Source organism: Lytechinus pictus, chromosome 5 (genome assembly GCF_037042905.1).
Source record: "Lytechinus pictus isolate F3 Inbred chromosome 5, Lp3.0, whole genome shotgun sequence".
Classification (NCBI taxonomy): domain Eukaryota; kingdom Metazoa; phylum Echinodermata; class Echinoidea; order Temnopleuroida; family Toxopneustidae; genus Lytechinus; species Lytechinus pictus.
The window spans coordinates 13327473-13346702 of NC_087249.1; the positions used below are offsets into that span (position 1 = coordinate 13327473).

Consider the following 19230-nt stretch of genomic DNA (forward strand, 5'->3'; position numbering starts at 1 on the left):
GAAATTTAGGAAATCTTAACTCATGGAGGACTAATGTGATGGATAATTTATCCAGGTTAGATACCGATGTTCATATAGCATTTGCTATTAAACACTCTACATTGGCTGTTTTTCCTAGATTTAGAAAAGGCGTTTGATAGAGTCAATAGAAATCTTTTACTTCACAAACTTTCCAACAAGTTTTGTATCAATGGTAATATGCTTGCCTGGATTACCTCATTCCTAAAAGAGCGCAAGGTTAAAATTAATAATCGTTTATCTTATTTAAAGAAGAGTTTAATAGGGCTACCTCAGGGTAGCTTGGTTAGCCCTACTCTACCTTTTGTTAAAACTGCAATTTTGCAATGTTTGCGGATGATGTCGCTATATGGTTCTCTAGCCCGCAACCTTGGTATGGGGCTGGTTTCTTGTGCATCCCACATTTCTCACAGGCATTCCTCAATCCGTTACGGACGGGGAGCTCCTTGATGAGCTTAATTCTCAAAGAGTGACCGCCGTAAAAAGAATCAAGAAACGCGTAAATGGCGAACTCATCGACACCACCGCCATCATTTTGTCTTTGAAGCAAGGCGAAGCGCTGCCAGAAAGTATCCACATTCGATACATGACCAAAAAGGTCGCAAAATCCAATACGTACCGCCGGTACAAAGGTGGCAAAACTGCCAAGGTTTTGGTCACCTAAAACAAACACGTGTCAAAAACCAGATGCGTTAGGTGTGGGGGTAATCATACCCTCGATAATTGCCCCCAAAAGGAAGACCCCCTCTGCCTAAGGTGCGAAAATAGGGCGATTGGGACGGGGCACTCGCACTCTCGACGACCAAATTGCTGCGACATTGTTACTCTTCATACTCTTCACTCTCTTCTGGTGATTTATTTTCGGCTTTCTATTCTCACAGTACACTTCGCATCAAATTCTGCTTATCAATCGTCGGAGATACCGGTTACAGGACCCAGCTTGCAGACAAGGTTATTGGAAGTCTCCCCCCTAAACTCTTCCCCAGCTAATATCTTAAAAAGACACAACAAATGGCTAGTGGTGTTGATGATTCCGACGAGTTCGGAATCGCCACAAACAAAAAGAGAGCGAGAAAGAACAGCTCACCAGAAAAGAGCGAGGCTCAATCAAATGATACCATGTTTCAAACAATTTGCCTTGCTCCCATTGAGCAGCACAAATCCATTTCCAAACTAAACCCTATTCATGTGGCAAACGAGATCAAACCGAAAATAGGGGAACCAAAGCAAATCAAAAATGGGGACGTTGTATCCTCTTGAAATGCAAAGACGAAAGACAGAAGAAAAGAGCCTTAAACCTAGACAGCCTGGACAATATTCATCTAAAAGCTTTTATTTGGACACAAAACCCGCCAGCAAAAGGAGTAATTACAGGCATTACTCAATCAGTTACGGACGAGGAGCTCCTTGATGAGTTTAACTCTCAAGGAGTGACCGCCGTTAACATGGTTAAAAGAATAAAAAAACGTTTGAATGGCGAACTCATCGATACCACCGCCACTATTTTGTCTTTTAAGCAAGGCGAAGCGCTGCCAAAAAGTGTCCACATTGGATACATTACAAAAAAGTATCAAAATATGTACCACCGGTACAGAGGTGCCAAAACTGTCAAGGTTTTGGTCACCTTAACGTGTAGATCGAAAACAAGATGTGTTTGGGAAATCATACCCTCGAAAATTGTCAAAAAAAAGGACGACCCCATCTGCCTACGGTGCGGAAAGCACCATAGCGCAGCATACCAGGGATGTGAAACATATAAAAAAGCCAAACGTGTACAAAATGTAAAGTACACAGAAAACGTAACTTATTCTGAAGCACTCAAAAGAGTAAATTCTATGCCCCAAAACTCAAAAATTACAAACGGCTTAAGCTACGCCAACGCACTCCAAACGGGAGGAAATGTTCCCCCCAAACCTACGCATCTCCAAACAATGCCTATTAATCCAAACGCCCAAAAATCTAATCTACAAGGCGGGTTGTCCAAACTTCTACTCCTCCACAATCTCATACCCACAATTCTACATAACTCACCTCTCACTATATTTACTCCTCCAGAAAAAGACCAACAAGTAAAAATGCCGATGGATCCTCTTCTTACACAGTTAAAAACTTTTATTATAATCCAAAATCTATGAGGTCCAATCATCTTGACTCGATTGTATGTGCTAGTGAACAAAATGTAATTGTATGCGGGGATTTCAACAGTCACAACCCTTTATGGGGAGTGCAAATGGGGATCATATTGGTAAAATTGTTGAAAATTTTATCTCCGATCATAATTTGGTATTACTAAATGATGGGAGTTATACACGAATTGACCCCGGGACTGGCAAATTGTCTTGTCTCGATCTAACAAGGGTTTCATGTGCACTTGCTGCTAGGAGCCAGTAGGAGGACTGGTGGAGGGTACTACTTTGGGTATAGTGATCATTTTGTAATCCAAATCAAAATTAATATGAACGAGAGTAATGTCACTGTAAATAAACCGCAACCCCCAAACCGCTCATGAGCTGTTCATAAAACAAACTGGGAAATCTACACACAAAAAATTGAAAATATTAACCAAACTCAATTATTCATGGGTTCTACCCAAGATTCATATGACACTTCTATATAAAATTTAGAAAAATTGAAAATATTAACCAAACTCAATTATTCATGGGTTCTACCCAAGATTCATATGACACTTCTATAGAAAATTTAGAAAATGCAATGGAATTATCTACTCAAAATTAATTCTCGAAAATCGTCTCGCCTAACAAACTCATGCTGGACCAAAGAATGCAACGATGCTATTCGAAAACGTAATAGAGCCAATCGCAAATTTAAAAAACTTCGCAATTTTCCGATTAGATTATAAATTGAAAAAGGCAGTAGCACAACGAATTTGAGACAAGCCAAAATGAACTCTTGGGAACAATATTGCGATACAATTGATAGATCTACCTCACTTACAGAGGTGTGAAAAAAAGTTAGAGCTTGAAAAAAAAAACCAAAAAGCAGATTTTCCGATCTTCCACTAAAGATTGATGGGCAGAGTATTCAAAATAACGAATTGAAGGCAAATGTCATTGGAGATAACTTTCATAATCCAAAAGAATTAGACGACGAGACATCGCTTAATAATACTGACTTTGGAAATAATTAATGAAGATTTTACCCCATATTACAATCATCATATTGCTAGGTATTTTCGTTTTAATATGGAAAACATCTGAATTGCCGCTAAAATGTAAATCCTCAATTGTTGTTCCAATATTAAAAGCAAATAAAGACAAATCAGATGCTAAATCCTATAAACCGGTTTCACTAACCTCGGTCCTGTGCAAAATTATGGAAAGAATGATAACTACAAGATTTTAGCTGAACTGGAAACATAATTTGATGTCCCCATTCAATCTGACTTCACTCCAAAGAGAAGTGTTTTCGATAATTTAACTAGACTCAACACAGATGTTCAAAAATTATTCATGAATCAAGATTTCGTTATAGCAGCATTCCTCGACATGACAACACTATATAGGTAAAGTACAGTTTGAACACCTTTTCCCTTATCAAGAACTTTAACTTCAAGATATATTAATGTATCTCAATCGCTTTTCAATATATTATGTTTTATAATGTACTGGGGCAGGAATACAGGTAAAAACTCTGGAATAGTTCCAAGGGTGTAATTGTATTGGCGCAGTACCCCTTGACGTAACAGCTGATGAGCTGCAAGAGAACTACAGACCCAAAGGTAACGTATGCAAAACGCATCAAAAAGAGAGTGAGAGGCAAGCTAGTCGACACAACGACTATCTGTCCCCAATTCGGCGATTTTTTTTTTCAATTTTCGGGGCTCTGGACACACAAAAGAATCTTGCCATTTCCATGATTACAAACTAAGATGTCCAGGATGCGGGGCAGTAATAGCGCAGTTGACTGCCCTGCATGCTAATGAAAAGAAAATGCTTTAGATATGTCAGGAAACATATCGCTGCAGCGTAGGAGGGGTGTCCCATCCGTATAAGTATTTCTTTATTCCCTTCTTTAATATTCATAAACTTTTCCTATTCTCACTGTCGTCGTTAACCCTTTTATGTGAACTTTCAGTCCTGAAGGGATCCGTATCTCTTCATCCATCATATTGCAGGGAACTCACATGAACAAATTGTGCTTTCCAGTAGGTTCCCGTATATATGTCATTTATATTTTGCTTTACATGGTAAATTTTGTTGAATTTGAAACGGAAAAGTAAACTAGTAGTCAATTAAACCTTTCAAAAACTAATAATTTTGATATCATTTTACTCTTGCTATCGAACACTGTGTAGTTCTTTCATGTATGCTTATATTTCAATGTATGAAAATCTGTAATTTGGCCTTCTTAGTCGATCAGAAATGATTTATATTTACTGAAACCATTTCTATTCCAAACGAAATGACGATTTATCATACGCAGAATCATTTACTTGGCTTATTATTTTGATATTTGCCGAGATAAATCAGCTCGCTCTTATACATATACCATGAAGAACGATGAAATTCACTTTCATACACAAGAAAGTCTACAAAATTATAACGTTAGAAGATGCCCCTAAACATTGAGCTCATGATCTATGCGATATTATGTTTATGATCGTTCTGGAATTATGATTCATATGAATAATTTTTCTATTTTCTCTTCCTTTCTGTATTCTCATGTTTTATAAATCCCATAAAAGAACTGTAGTGACATGATAGGAAGAGTTGCACTCGGGAATAACTCTGTCCAAGGTAATATGGTATACGCAATCCGCAGGGGGGATCTAACGGTAATTTCTATCTAGAATTTCCAAAGTAATCTGTTTATGTAACTGATAACATCCCCTTAGATCTTACAACTAAAATCAGTGTACAGTACCTAATGTAATGAAATAATTTATATAATTCGTAATTTCTTACAAATTTCATATAACCATACAGAAAAGACATAACTTTGACTTGCTTGGCTTGCTTCACATGTTTCACATCGCAGACTGCTTGATGATCAAAGGCTGCGGCTGAAGAGTGGTGTACGATGTCTACTGGATCGGGTCACTCAGTGTGAAGAGTCATGGGATAAGAAAATTTCTTTCACCGTTTCAGCTGGCTGGTTACCATGGCTACAGTGTCCTGATGATTATGATGTTCTCCAATCATCTATCTTCTCAGATCGATGCATCCTATGTAAATTAACAAAAACGTTACTGCATCTGTGTATATAAACACAGCATGTACAATGCGAGGAATAAAGATGGATAACAATATTTACATCGTTTTCAACATTAGATGATTACATACACTGACAATCATTCATACAGTAATCAATTTCAAATTGTATAAGTTAAAATGGTCAAGATGGAAAGATATCTGGCTAGAATGTGCTATGGACTTTACTGTATATCTGTACATAACTACACCTTAAAGAAATAAATTTGAACGTAGTTCAATTGATGCTTCTGCATTTTCTAAAGCAAACTACACATTTTGGGTGAATCTTGTGAAATTTTCAGTAAAACACACACATAAAAAGGCTACCATTTTAGAAATATATATAACTCATTTTACAAATTGTATATAAAAAGAGTGACAGATCCGGGCGGGGCCGGGTGAAGGATCTCTTTATGTCGAGAATCGCCAATTACAATGCATATTGATATAACTTACGTGATAAAATATCATGTTCACCCCATCTTTTGTTGGAATAAAATGTAAAGCTAATTTCCATATCATGGACAAATGAAATGCTTATTTTCGTTTTATTCAGGCATTATATCAAAAAGCAGAGACTGAACTTTTTAGACATGTTATTTTTTGGTGAAATTTATACACGTCCATTAAATGATTTTTTGTGATTTTTTGCTCACCCATTTGTGAATGAATTTCATCAAAGCTATAACACAATAACGAGAAAAGTGTAAGTTTTTAGATATTTGTCTATTGTTTGTGATCAAATTAAGGGAAGTAATGTATAATAAATCTATCAGTTTGAAACTTACCTCATCGGTTGTGGGCCAGTGTCAACACGAATCTGGGAAAGCGGGAGAAGATTGAATTAGTAGCATATAGGCTAACTTCATTTCAATGGCTCCCTCGAATACTTGAGATGTCAAAGGATCACTATCAAGACGAAATGGTCGATAGATAAAAAAGATGAGCATTGTACGGATCTTATGAGCAGGTAAGCTAGAGATAATAATTAGAAACAATAATCCAAAGTCATAATTCTTTTCAACAAAGACTGCATTTATGTTTAAACTAACCTTATTTTCCTTCTGGATGTCTTCGAGTTAAGAAGAAAGTTGGTCCCTTTCTTCGTTTACGATAACCAAAATATTTTCGAACCCAACAACAGACTATTATCATCACATGATTTTGATGATGCATATTCATGAGGAAAATCTGAATGAACATGCATCCTTTCTTTGATCTAATGCAAAGCCCCCACTACATACATGTACGTACCAATCAAACAATAAACAAAATATCACAAAATCATTTTTGAAGGAAAGATCAATTGAAGGATCTCAGTGCCGCGAAAATTTAATGTAATGGAAAAAATGATAGTGTGGATGCTTAAGAAAATGATTACTACCGAATCATGATTTTCATAATGCATCAAGACTTCAAGACGTCAAAAGGGGCTTTGTAGATAAGTTTGTATTTGCTTGTCAAGACTTGACATAATATAGGGGCTCTTGGGATTGCTTCCCTATCCCTTGTAGTACCGTTCCCGCCTCTGAGTAATTGATTTTATTAAAAATGGATTGAACATCGCATGTGGAGCATCACAAATTGTTTTACTTACCTCAGAAAAGTTGATCGCCAAGGACTTGCACTGGAGACAATCTATGAGCGGATATCATTTTAAATCGCATTGCAGCAGCTACAATAGCCCCCCTAAACAAAATAAAATCAAAGAGTTTTGTTGAAGAATGTATTCGCAATCATAAAAGATAGGATTGTCCCAAATTAGATTCGTATTCATTTATCTAGAGTTCAAAAATGTCTAAAATAACTTTATTTGTTTAAAGTCAAGTATAACGCTATAAAAATGTCAAGTCTGGCATATATTAAAAGTTTTGTTTCATTTACAAGTTTTAGTAAGGGGAAAACATGATTTAGATAATTACATGCATATGAAAAAAAAAATCCATGGCATTAAAAAGTGGGCAAATTTCTTAAAGGGGCCTTCACAATTGCTCGTGCGACCGTTTGCGATCACTTGGTCACAATATATGTTGCACACAATCGCAACAGTTGTAAGCAGTCGCACCACCAATGACCAACATAACCAATCGTGAAAGGGGCTTAAGTTATCAACAATGAACGTAGAGGGCGTCAAGATACCTCGGTGTGGCAAAGAGTTCGTGCCGGTGTGAAATCGGGACGGAGCGATGTTGAGTAGTAGGTCTATGGTTGAAGACATGAGATTCGAGCCATTCCTTTTTTTTCCGAATACCAAGACTCGCAGACTTGTTAGGTCAATTGAACGCTAGTGAAAAAGAAATGGTAGATTAATAATCAAATATTTTACAGGTGTCGAGAGGGTATTTAATCATTTTTAAATTCATTCAACAAACATAGAACAGTCATATGTGTTGATAATCAGATCATTTGATCATCAGTCACCAAAATGTATATTGAATTTTGTATCATTCTAACGGTTGCAGAACATGAAAAATGTATCAATGTTTGGCGAAAACAGAACATCGATTTAGTATGTTGTTAAATCATCAATATTTGTTAAAAAGTTAAATTTATATGTAAGCCATTGTCTCCCTTCATATCTCCCTAGCTCCCTTCATAAAAATAAACATTTTAGCGGGCCTTACCTGAAAAAAAAATTAACTCGTAGGCTTGATACAAAGACGTTTATGAATACATAATTGTACTAGACCGGTCAGAGCGAGGTAAAATAATACACTTGGGTCTATGTTGTGAATTTGAACAATGGCCCAGACCATGACAAATTTGTCTGGATTTATTATCCTCGTGAGTCTCTAGGACCAGATGTGATGGTCTGATACAAGATGGCGTCCCACAAAGATGTGAAGCTTCAAGATTAGGCGATATCTTCCATGATCCATGTATGACGGTCATATAGGAGAGCCGGTGAGCTGATCTAACCGTTTTGCCTAAACCTGGAATCACTACATCTACCATGCCATGACCCGATTTTGATTTTCTACCAGTAAAAATCCAACAACCATTTTCTCCTCTATCCATTTCTATCTTGGTTTGCAAGATTCTAAGATAGTGAGAGCACCATTCCTCAACTGTGAAATTAAACCGTGACATTGTAACATCCTCTTGTCAGGACGGCAACATTTGCAAGTGAACATATTGAATGGGTTTCAGTGTAATAAAACGTGCTTGAGCTGGGAAGTACATTCTCTTGGAAAGTACATGAAGTATGCCTAAGTCATGTACATGCAAGGGCCGTGGAACGATTTCGAAAGGGGGAGTGAGGTTATGAGCATGCATACGTTCGCAATTGTCATTATCACGTTTCTGTAAGGATACTGAAAATGTGGGGAGGGGCATGAAGCCGCCCGTCGATTCCGCGCCCCCAAAAATTTATACTTGACATCATTAACTAACTTATCCAAACTCTATCAGCATAAACATCCTAACCAAAAGCCTTAATTTCAGATCAGTTTTAGGTATTCATGCTGTCGTTGGTGCGTTGGTGTAACTATAATTTTAATTTATGGTGCCATATGCTCTTACCTTTATCTTCAATGTTTTGTCCTCTCGGTGCATCTCAAATTATTGTTCTCATCTCGGTAAAACAGAGCATAATGTCGACGAGGAATTGCAGTAGGGTTCAATAACAGAACGGGTTCCACCTATGCGTTGCATTGCATCACCCCCAACTCAGCACCTAAATAGAAATTAATACAATCATAAGGACTTTGGTTGAAGAATTAACACGCAATTACATACGTTATCAATTGTACCAATTGATTTAGCTGTCTTATGTTGTATGTAAATTGATTCTTGAAAATATGAAAAGTCAGAGGAAAATTACTCAATTTAATCGAATTCGCGTAGGACAATATTCTTTTAAACTACATCATAAACTCTAAAAATTATTATATTCGAAAGCTTTCAAACTATATGAATATACAGGAACTCATGTCTCCATTAACATAACTGAAAACAAAAATAGATCCACGAAATTATTAAAGTGGAATCAAGCAAAAGCCCCAAGTTGTTCTGAACGAAAACGGACGTGGGAATATGTTTAAAGCCTCGAAAAATGAGGACAACTTTGTTAACGTTATGAATAGGGATTTTACGATTCAGAACTAAAATCCTCTGACAGCGAATCGAACACAGTAAATACCCAACGGCAATGGCTAACCACGAGCAGGAATATGTCAGTCCTCAATAGTTTACTTTACAGCAGATACAAACCAATAGCGCCATCTCGAGTCCCCACCTACTCATACCTGACCAGTTTCCTGACCCAAGAGGCTAGTGTAGTCTAGCATTATAGACCCACTTGAATGATAACATGCTAATTAACTACTCAATACACTTATTCCGGAATAATTATGTTACTAAGTAGCAAAACATTTACTTTTCCTCTCAAATCATTTTAGTTTATCTATACAAATACACTTATAGGTCAATTTATTCTCTGTAGTATTAGTAGATATCTGAAAACGTATATTTTAAGACTATATTTATAACTCACAGTCAATGAGATACCACACACGGTTCACTCCCTCTTTACATATTCCGACAAAATAGCATTGGTTTGTGAGGGTGTGTCTTCATAAGTAATATGAAAAATAACAATATAATGCTAAAAATAATAATAATTAGGTTGTTCGTACCATAGGAGTGGTTTTAGTAGAAAATGAAAAAAAAAACATTGAATTAAATCGAATTGAATTAGAATTTTTAAGGGGTACTCCGAGCTGAAAACATAAGTAAAATTCCCCTTTTATAGGTAATACCATTATCATCGCCACAATCACAACCAGCATCATTTTTACATAATCACCCCATGATCACATCTGCCATTATCACCATCATCCCCATCCTCACCATAACCATCACCATCGTCACCATAACAACCCCACTATCATCACTAGCATCATCACATCATGCATTGTAACCAGTATCAAATCACACCATGATCACATTTACCATTATCACCATCACTAGCTACCGCCGCTATCACCACCACCACCACCAACACCGACACCACCACCGCCAATCATCATCACCATCATTACCATCATATAACAATCATCTCAGTATCATCACAATCATATCATCACAATCCTCACCACCACCACAATCCTCATCTGATGATGATGATTGATGATGACGATCATTGTAAATAATTATTTACAATGATCGTCATCATCAATCATCATCATCACCATCATCACCACAATCATCATCATTACCGTCAGTCATATCACCCATCATCATCATCATCTTCAGCATCAACATCAATATCATCATCTTTATAATAATTATGATAATGAAACCATGGTGTAAACTAGAATTTTAAACCACACTGTATGGAATGCTGGCTTCATAGGATATCTTCGTGGCAATTACAAAGTTCCAATTAATTCATTAAAGTCTTTTGTTTGAGAAATCAAGCAGTTATGAAAAGAGTCGAGTACGGAATCAAAGGGAGCTTAGAAAAAAGAAGTGCCCAATAGGTCTCAACTTGTCTTGATTCATTCAGCATTTTCAAATAGGGCAGCGCGAAAAATGAAAATCTATTTTTTTCCCCAATTGTTTTAATTATCCTTCCCTCTCCGTTTCCTTTCACTTCTTTTGTTGTTTCAAAGTGCCTCCCCTACCCCGTAAATACGCCGCGGGCTGCTTTTCCTTCTGCGATCAGGCCTCTCTTTCTTCATCTCTTCCCTTCTTCCTCCCTCTCTCCGGCTCTATCTCTATTTCTTCACCACCGCTATCTGATCCCCATCGTGCGCTCCTCGCCACACCAACATCGTGTGTTCCTCTTTCCCATCACTCACTCTCGATGTACTCATGTCTCCACACTTGTTATATAACTAGATTACATCCCTTTGATATCCCATGATCGTTTGCACGATATAGGCCTATATGTTGCAGACGGGGGTTGTATGTTGCGTACTTATAAAGGCAAAGCCTTGGTGTTTCTTTGGATAAAATTTGTTTCTACCAAGAATTTGATTCGACTATACGTACCTGTTGACTGCTCCAGATAAAGGTAAATTTATCATGATTCATAGTTATGATTAACGTTCATATATTGGCTTGGGAATTGTGGATTTGGGATTTGCATTTAATATCAGTATGGATGTTGGATGTAATATCACGTAGGTCGAGACACTAACCATCCTCGTTTGTTTCGGCGCTATCATGGGTATTCTGTTGTTTTGTCAGCATTCAACAACCACACTCTGATTAGTGCAGATTCGAGCGATTGTATAAAGACCATGAAAATAGGATTTTATCATTCCATCTGCCTGGTTTGACATAGTGTATAAAAGAATCTAAACGAGAATGAAATGCTGAGAATATTAGCTTCTGGGGAAACATAATTTGGAATTTCCAAATGAGTCTGTTAGTTACATAATGGACCCTACAATATGCGTAGGCCTTCACAACCAGTCGAGTCAGGCTCTCGGATACGGGGAAGGCCGGGGTCGAGGGAACCTCTACCCCCCTCCTTGCAAATAATAATTAAGCGAAAGTGAAGAAAAAGAAGGGTCAAAGAAAGACAATGAAAAGAAGGAACAAGGAATTATTTAAAATGAAAGGAGAAAATGCAAAGAACAGATACAAAGAAAGAAAAGGACAAGAAAACATGAGAAAAGACTGTGCTGCATGAAACAATCCTGGGACCCCCTTCCCCATGGAAAAGGACAAAGAGCAACAGAAAATTTTATTTAAAAGTAGTCCCAGTGAAAGAACCTCGTTTCCACGCTGTTGGTAGGAAGAAAAAAAGAAAGAAATTGCACTAGTTCTTAAAGGTCAAGTTCACAAAACAGTGATGTACAATGGCAGTGACATGCAAATGGGACAGTTGATAATGTTCTTCACTCACTATTTCTTTTGTTTTTCTATTGTTTTAATTATACTATATTTCATTTTTTACATATTTGACAATAAGGGCAGCTTGACTGAACCATTTAAACAATGCTAATTCCACATGCTCAGGGAGAAATTGATAGCTGTTTCACTTGACAATGAGAAAATAAGAACATTTCATATAATAAAATGCAAAAGAGACAAGAAAGAGGTCTGGATGAAAAGATGTGGGCAGAAAGTAAAAACGTCACACTGGAAGAACTATCAGTTGTGATTTGTTTTTATTATATGCCGAATTTTGAATCTAGAAGCCGAAAAGCCCTTGCCTCGTTTTCGTTCTATACCTGATAATAGAGAAAGGAATTGATAGAAAAAATGGAAAATCCAAAGGGACGAAGCGACCGCCCCCATCAACAGCACAAAAAAAGGTGAAAGAAGAATTAGGGGGAATAAGGATAAGAAAAGGCGGAATATATAAGAAGCAAAAATGAGAGGAAGATTGGGCAAATAACAACCTTTCAGGTCCTAAAACATTCCGCTCGCGCTTCACGCTCGCATAGCCCGTATCTTATTCAAGATAATTGAATGACGGTTAACGCTCAAGATCTCTTGTTTTCAAAGCAATATAAATATATACATTCGCTTACGTTTACACTATTGTTTAATGAGATGGAGCTCCATTTCGTGTCCAAACTTATGATACTTCATAGAATTGCACTTTTCAAGTTAAGATACTATAAAAGTTTCAGCTCGCACTTCGGGCTAGCATTATTTTGTATAATCAGATGTATTTTCTGTTCACAATTAAATATTCCTTAATCGGGTAACAAGATCAGTATATCAAGATTTCATTTCACTTTGCGGCTGCATTATGTTTAGTGAAAATAATTAATGTGTGTGTGGGGGTGCGTTTTGCCAGACGTGTGTCAATCAGATATGATTATTTACGTCTGGGACCGACCTTTAACGTCACCATCCGAAAGACGTGACCAGTGCTCGAACCTTGAACCTCTGCATCAATTTGTAACTTCCCATAGCTTTGATTACAGGCTCACGCTACAACGACCAGTTAATTAAAGTGCTTAAAATAGACTTTTTCATAGTCGGGTAGAAACCAAAATTATGACAGGACCGTCAAGCTGGTTAAATTTGTAACATTTTTTCTCGAAGTGGTACTAGTTTTAACCCTAAAAGGACTGGGCTACTAGTATTTGAAATTTATTGAGGACTGGGGCAGGGGGTATGATCACGATGGCCCCCTTCTGATCTCTGCCACCGTTCGCGCGATCGCGGCGAAATTTGGCACGCACATTCTTTACCACATAAAATTCAAGCCAGTATAAAAAATTGAAACATGCAAATATACTCGAGAAAAACATTATTTGCATATTTATCACCCAATTTCATTTCAAATGTCCCTTTTTCCCCCAGATATCATCCTTAAAATCTGTGTTAAGGGATTCAAGAAAGGAAAATTGAGACCAAATTTTTCCTTAAGTATTTCTTTTTATGTTGCATTTCTTATGTATTTCTTTGTTTTATCATCTGTTTTTCATTGTTTTTTCAATGGAAATTATTACAGCCGATTTAACAAATTAAACCCTAAATTAATTTCGTAGACCAATTAGGATGAAAAATAATAACCCTTTTACGAATTTCACCTCCCATAGACTTGACCGACCAGTACACAGAATATAAAAATTAGCCATTTTCACCATGACATTGTCTTGTAAAAAGACACGTGGCATCGCGATGCTATACCCCTAGGTCTCGAATTCGGTCTCAAAAGTTGTGCCACACTTAGTGGGGTCGTCCAGGCTAAAGATATCTATATCTCAAATTCTCAATAAATAAAGTAATATTCACAGAGCAAAAATAATGAAAATTTGATCAAAATCGGATAATAAATAACAAAGTTACTGAACTTTAAAGATTTGCATTATTCCGGTGAAACAGTTCTAGGCATGTCTTCATGAATATTCATTAGGTGGGATGATGATGTCATATCCCCACTTGTTCTTTTGTATTCTATTATAAGAAATTAGATTAATTCAAAATGTTTCCACCAAGAACTAAAACAATTGGATTGACAACTGATTAAGTGCATTAGTAATTCATTGCCGCAACTTATTATATGAGAAAATGAAACAAATATGATTTCATGTAATAAATAAGAAAAAGGATGTGATATCATCAGCCCACCTAATTTAATATTCATGACGATGTGCATATAACTGTTTTTGCAAAATATTGATAAACTTTAAAATTCAATAACTTCGTTATTTGTTATCCGTTTTTTGATGAAATTTTCAGCATTTTGCTCTGTGAATTTTACTCTACTTATTTAGATATAAATATCTTCAGCCCGCACAATCCCTTTAAGAGAAAAGTCATAATTTTGCGGCACTATCTATTTGCGTTCCGGAAACGTCGCACGAAGCGTTTAGGGGGGTGATGATGGCTTCCAGACCTTTTTAGGTTAAAGGGTGTCATCTTCAAAATTCTGTGGGCACCACGGTGCCACAATTATTCTTTTTAATTATATATACATCCATTTTCTTTCACATACCTCTCAATTATGGAAATAAACAAATCGTGTTAGATATCAAATTGAAGCAAATGAAAAGTTAAATGCAAGTATGTGGATCATTAGGAATGGAAAACAAGAAAAATGGCGGATAGGTAATTGGGGTCATTAAAGGTCAAATTTGATTGGGGAATACAACATAAATTTAGGCACTGGCTGATCCGCACCGGCGGATCCATGGGGGGGAGAGGAGGGCACAGCCGGCCGGTGCCCCCCACCCCGTTTTGAGAAGCAAAATTAAAATTTGTAATGTAAAATTGAAATTAAATAAAAACAGAAATGTGCCCCCTTTTTTAAAATGAAGACCATTTTTTGGGGTGAAATTTTTTTCGGGGACGAAATATCCTTAATTTTTGGTTAAAACCTTTTTTTTTTGCGTGTCAAATTTTTCTTCGGAAAATGTGCCCCCCCCCCCCGTTTGAAAAAAAAAACCTGTATAGACTAGTAAGATCTTGATTATAACTAGTAACCACATCACACACACTCTCATGAACTTTCATAAGACTCAGAAAATGCTTCAGAAAATGTTTAAAGTGGAACGAAACCTTTGAAACAAGTAGGCTCGTGTCGAAACAGAAAAATCAAACAATAAGAACAAATAAAGTTTGAGAAAAATCGGACAAATAATGAGAAAGTTATAGGCATTTGAATATTGCAATCACTAATGATATGGAGATCCTCCCATTGGCAATGCGACAAGGGTGTGTGATGTCACATGTGAACAACTTTCCCTTTGATGGACTATAAACTTCTCTCAAATTGTCTCTTCTTGCTTTTTCTTATGGTGATACAAACTCTTTATCCATGATGTATTCTTTAAAAATCTGTATTACATGCCCTCCTATAGAAAGATAGATGTGATAAAAGAGGCGATTTAAGTGAAATATATGCTAAGGTAATGGGGAGAGTTGTTCACAAGTGACATCACACATCTTTGTCGCATTGCCAATGGGAGGATCTCCATATCATTAGTGATTGCAATATTCAAATGCCTATAACTTTTTCATTATTTGTCTGATTTTTCTTAAACTTTATTTGTTCTTATTCTTAGATTTTTCTGTTTTCACACAACTTCACAAGCTATTTTGTTCCAAAGGTTTCATTCTCCTTTAAAGATCTAAACTCAATTAGAATCAGCAACGAGAAAAATGTATCAACCTACCTGAATCAAACTACTCCGACCTTGTTGAACCGAATTATCTTCTGCAGGACGATAAGAAGAGGTAGCTCCATTGTCCTCAGTACCACACGCTCTCCGTGTGCACAACATGGCCTCATATAGCACCGATGATTATGACCCTATGACTTGATGCTGTACAAGTACAAAACATAGTAAAAACAGTCACAAAAGATATCCTAGAGGGGGTACCTGTATTAGGCAATATGTCTACCCCCGCGAGGGAGCTCATCACCTGTTTTACATACCTATCTGTGAATCCATGTACATTCTGTAATGTACCATTGTGATCGACAAATTCCTCCCCTAATCAACGCACATCTAATCACATAACAATAGACGCGGGGATCATCTCATGAAACAAATGAGTCAGAAACGTTAACTGGCGATTTGTTGTAAGCTACTGAAATCTTGTATCTGATTGGCTGAGAGATATTCGGTCGGTGAATGTCGCCAACTATTTGTTTCATGAAATGCCTCCTCTTTACTAACTGTATTCATGGCTATTTAAAGGTCAAATCCACCCCCAAAAAAGTTGCTTTGCATAAAAGGATTCAACAAGCGAAACATTGAAAATTTCATCAAAATCGGATGTAAAATAAGAAAGTTATGACATTTTAAACTTTAGCTAAATTTCACAAAACAGTTATATGCACATCCTGGTCGGTATGCAAATGAGGAAACTGATGACGGCATCCACCCACCATTACTTTTGTATTTTAATGTAAGAAACATGAAATATTCTATATTTCTCTTCATTGTCAAGTGAAACAGCAATTAATTCCTCCCTGAACATGAAGAATTAGCATTGTTTAATACTATTATGGTTCAGTCAAGTTGGTCATTATTGTCAAATCTGTAAACAAATTAAATATTGTACAATTCATACAATAAAAAACAAAAGAAATAGTGAGTGGGTAACATCCTCGTCTGTCTCATTTGCATGTGACTGAGTTGTGCATATCAGTGTTTTGTGAAAAATAAGCGTAATTTTGAGATGTCACAACTTTCTTATTTTACATCCGACTTTGATGAAACTTTCAGTGTTATGCTAGTTTGATTTTTCTCTATTCATTCAAAATTAACATTTTTCAGGCCGGGGTGGACTTGACCTTTAAGCAGGGATGCTCTTTACAATTTGAAAGCTTGCCACTGACAATAGCTATGCAGGGAAATGTATGCTAATTGGATTCCAATACCTTTGTTATTATTCAGTTAAATTGATGTATCATTAAAAAGGTACCTAGGGCCCCGTCACATGAAGCTTAGCGATTGATCTGGGGCTGATGTTTACGTCGAATCATGCGCAACAATTACAACCAATCGCAATGTAAACACACTATCAACTGGTAAACTTCATGTCATAGGGCAAGAGGATAGAAATCTCAACTGATTTGAATGGTGAATTATCGGATGGTCTAATACCACTTGGTCTACTTATCAGTTCGTCCAACTTCACATAGTCTAAACTCATTTCGTCTACAACCAGTTCGTCTAATATCCAATTCGTCTAATTCCCACTTGGTCTAATATCCAATTCGTCTAATTTCCATTTGGGCTAATAACCAGTTGGGCTAATTTTCACTCGGTCTAATACCCAATTCGTCTAATTCCCACTTGGTCTAATATCCCATTCGTCTAATGAGCAGTTGGGCTAAAACCATTTAGTCTAATTTCCAGTTGGTCTAACACCACTTGTTCTAATTTCCACTTGGTCTAATTTCCATTTAGTCTAATTTCCACTTGGTCTAATATCCAATTGGTCTAATGACCACTTGGTCTAATAGCCAAATGGTCTAATGACCACTTGGTCTAATAGCCAAATCGTCTAATGACTACTTGGTCTAATCGCCAATTGGTATAATACCCAGTTGGGCTAATCGTCACTTGGTCTAATTTTCATTTGGTCTAATTCACACTTGGTCTAATGGCCATTTATTCTATTATAACATCATTCATTATTATTTATTTGATCTAGAATTAACAAATATGGTACGTAGTGGATAAATACCATGCATCACTATACATGTCGCCAGGATCCGGAGGGGTACAGCCGGGGTAGGGCTGGTGGGGGCAAAACCTGAAACGTGAAGGACTATCGTTGACGAGATAGTCGCTCATTATTCTAATCAAATATAATTCTTATAATTAGGCATACATAACGATTATATAGGTGATGATGAAAATTATATCATACTCATAATCATTAGATCACCGCATGTACATTTACAGAACAATAAATTGGGGACCTTGTAGCTCATAATGGTCAAGTGGCGGGGTTTCATCAGAATAACATTATTATGATGAAAGGAACGAAAATATAATGTAATTGATTGTGTGGATACGTATCTGGTAAACATGTTTATACCTAGTTTTTAAATCATTGTTATGCACCATTACGGACGATAATTTGTATCATCTGCCAAGGACTCGTACAGCATTTACACAGAACACTTTTATATTTACTGCCCCCAAATTTTGGAATTCCCTTCCCCTAAATACGAGAGAGAGCTTAAAGGAGAATGAAACCCTTGAAACTAGCTGAATCCATATCAAAGAGAAAAATCAAAGAAACATATTGTTGAAAGTTTGAGGAAGATTGAATGAATAATAAGAAAGTTATGAGCATTTGAATATTGAGATCACTAGTGCCAAGTAGATCCTCCCATCGGCAATGCGACCAAGATCTGTGATATCACACACGTACAACTCCCTCATTACTTTAGTACTTATTTCACTTATATTCTCACTTTTATAGAGTCTATCACAAGGTTAGGTGTTTTCTTTATGAGATGACAAGTACAGAGGTTTCACAACATTATATCATTGATGAATCGTTTGTCATATGATTAGAATGAGCAAAAAGAGATGTTTTGGGGTATATTTTCAGTGTCCGAATGGGAGAGTTGTACGTGTGTGACATCACAGATCTTGGTCGCATTGCCAATGGGAGGATCTCCATAGCATTAGTGATCTCGACATTCAAATGCTCATAACTCTTTTATTGCTAGTCCTATTTTACTCAAAGTTTTGTTGATCTTATTCTTTGATTTTTCTGCTTTCACAAAAGCTAACTTGCTCCAAGAGTTTCATTCTCCTTTAAGTATAGGTACATTTAAATTTAAGGTTAAAAAATCACTACTTGCCCCCTACTCACAACAAACCTCAATTACTTGATAATCATACAGATCCCACCTCCCCCCGACCCCTTTCCCCCACTCCCTTTTCCTTATTTGTCTTTTCCTTATCGGTTTTTTTTATTTTTTATTTTTTATTTTTTTAAATCTTATTCTTTCTCCTTGTCCCCCGTCCATTGTTCTGTTTCTTTTGTTTTGTTTTGTTTTGTTTGTTTGCTTTTTTTTTTTATATCATCCATGACCATGCATTTATCT

At 36.6% G+C, this 19230-nt stretch overlaps 1 long non-coding RNA gene across 2 annotated transcripts; it reads right to left on the bottom strand.

Moving 5' to 3' along the window:
- Positions 1-887: 887 nt before the first annotated feature.
- Positions 888-16102, bottom strand: LOC135154244 (uncharacterized). Of its 2 annotated transcripts, none has more exons than XR_010293637.1 (6): positions 15824-15985; positions 8754-8907; positions 7371-7515; positions 6829-6920; positions 6020-6140; positions 888-5203 (listed from the first exon to the last, which is right to left on the bottom strand). It is a non-coding gene; the product is annotated as an uncharacterized LOC135154244 (long non-coding RNA). The 2 variants fall into 2 exon arrangements; XR_010293638.1 differs by having other exon boundaries at positions 3523-5203; positions 6825-6920; positions 15824-16102.
- Between the last annotated feature and the right edge of the window lie 3128 nt (positions 16103-19230).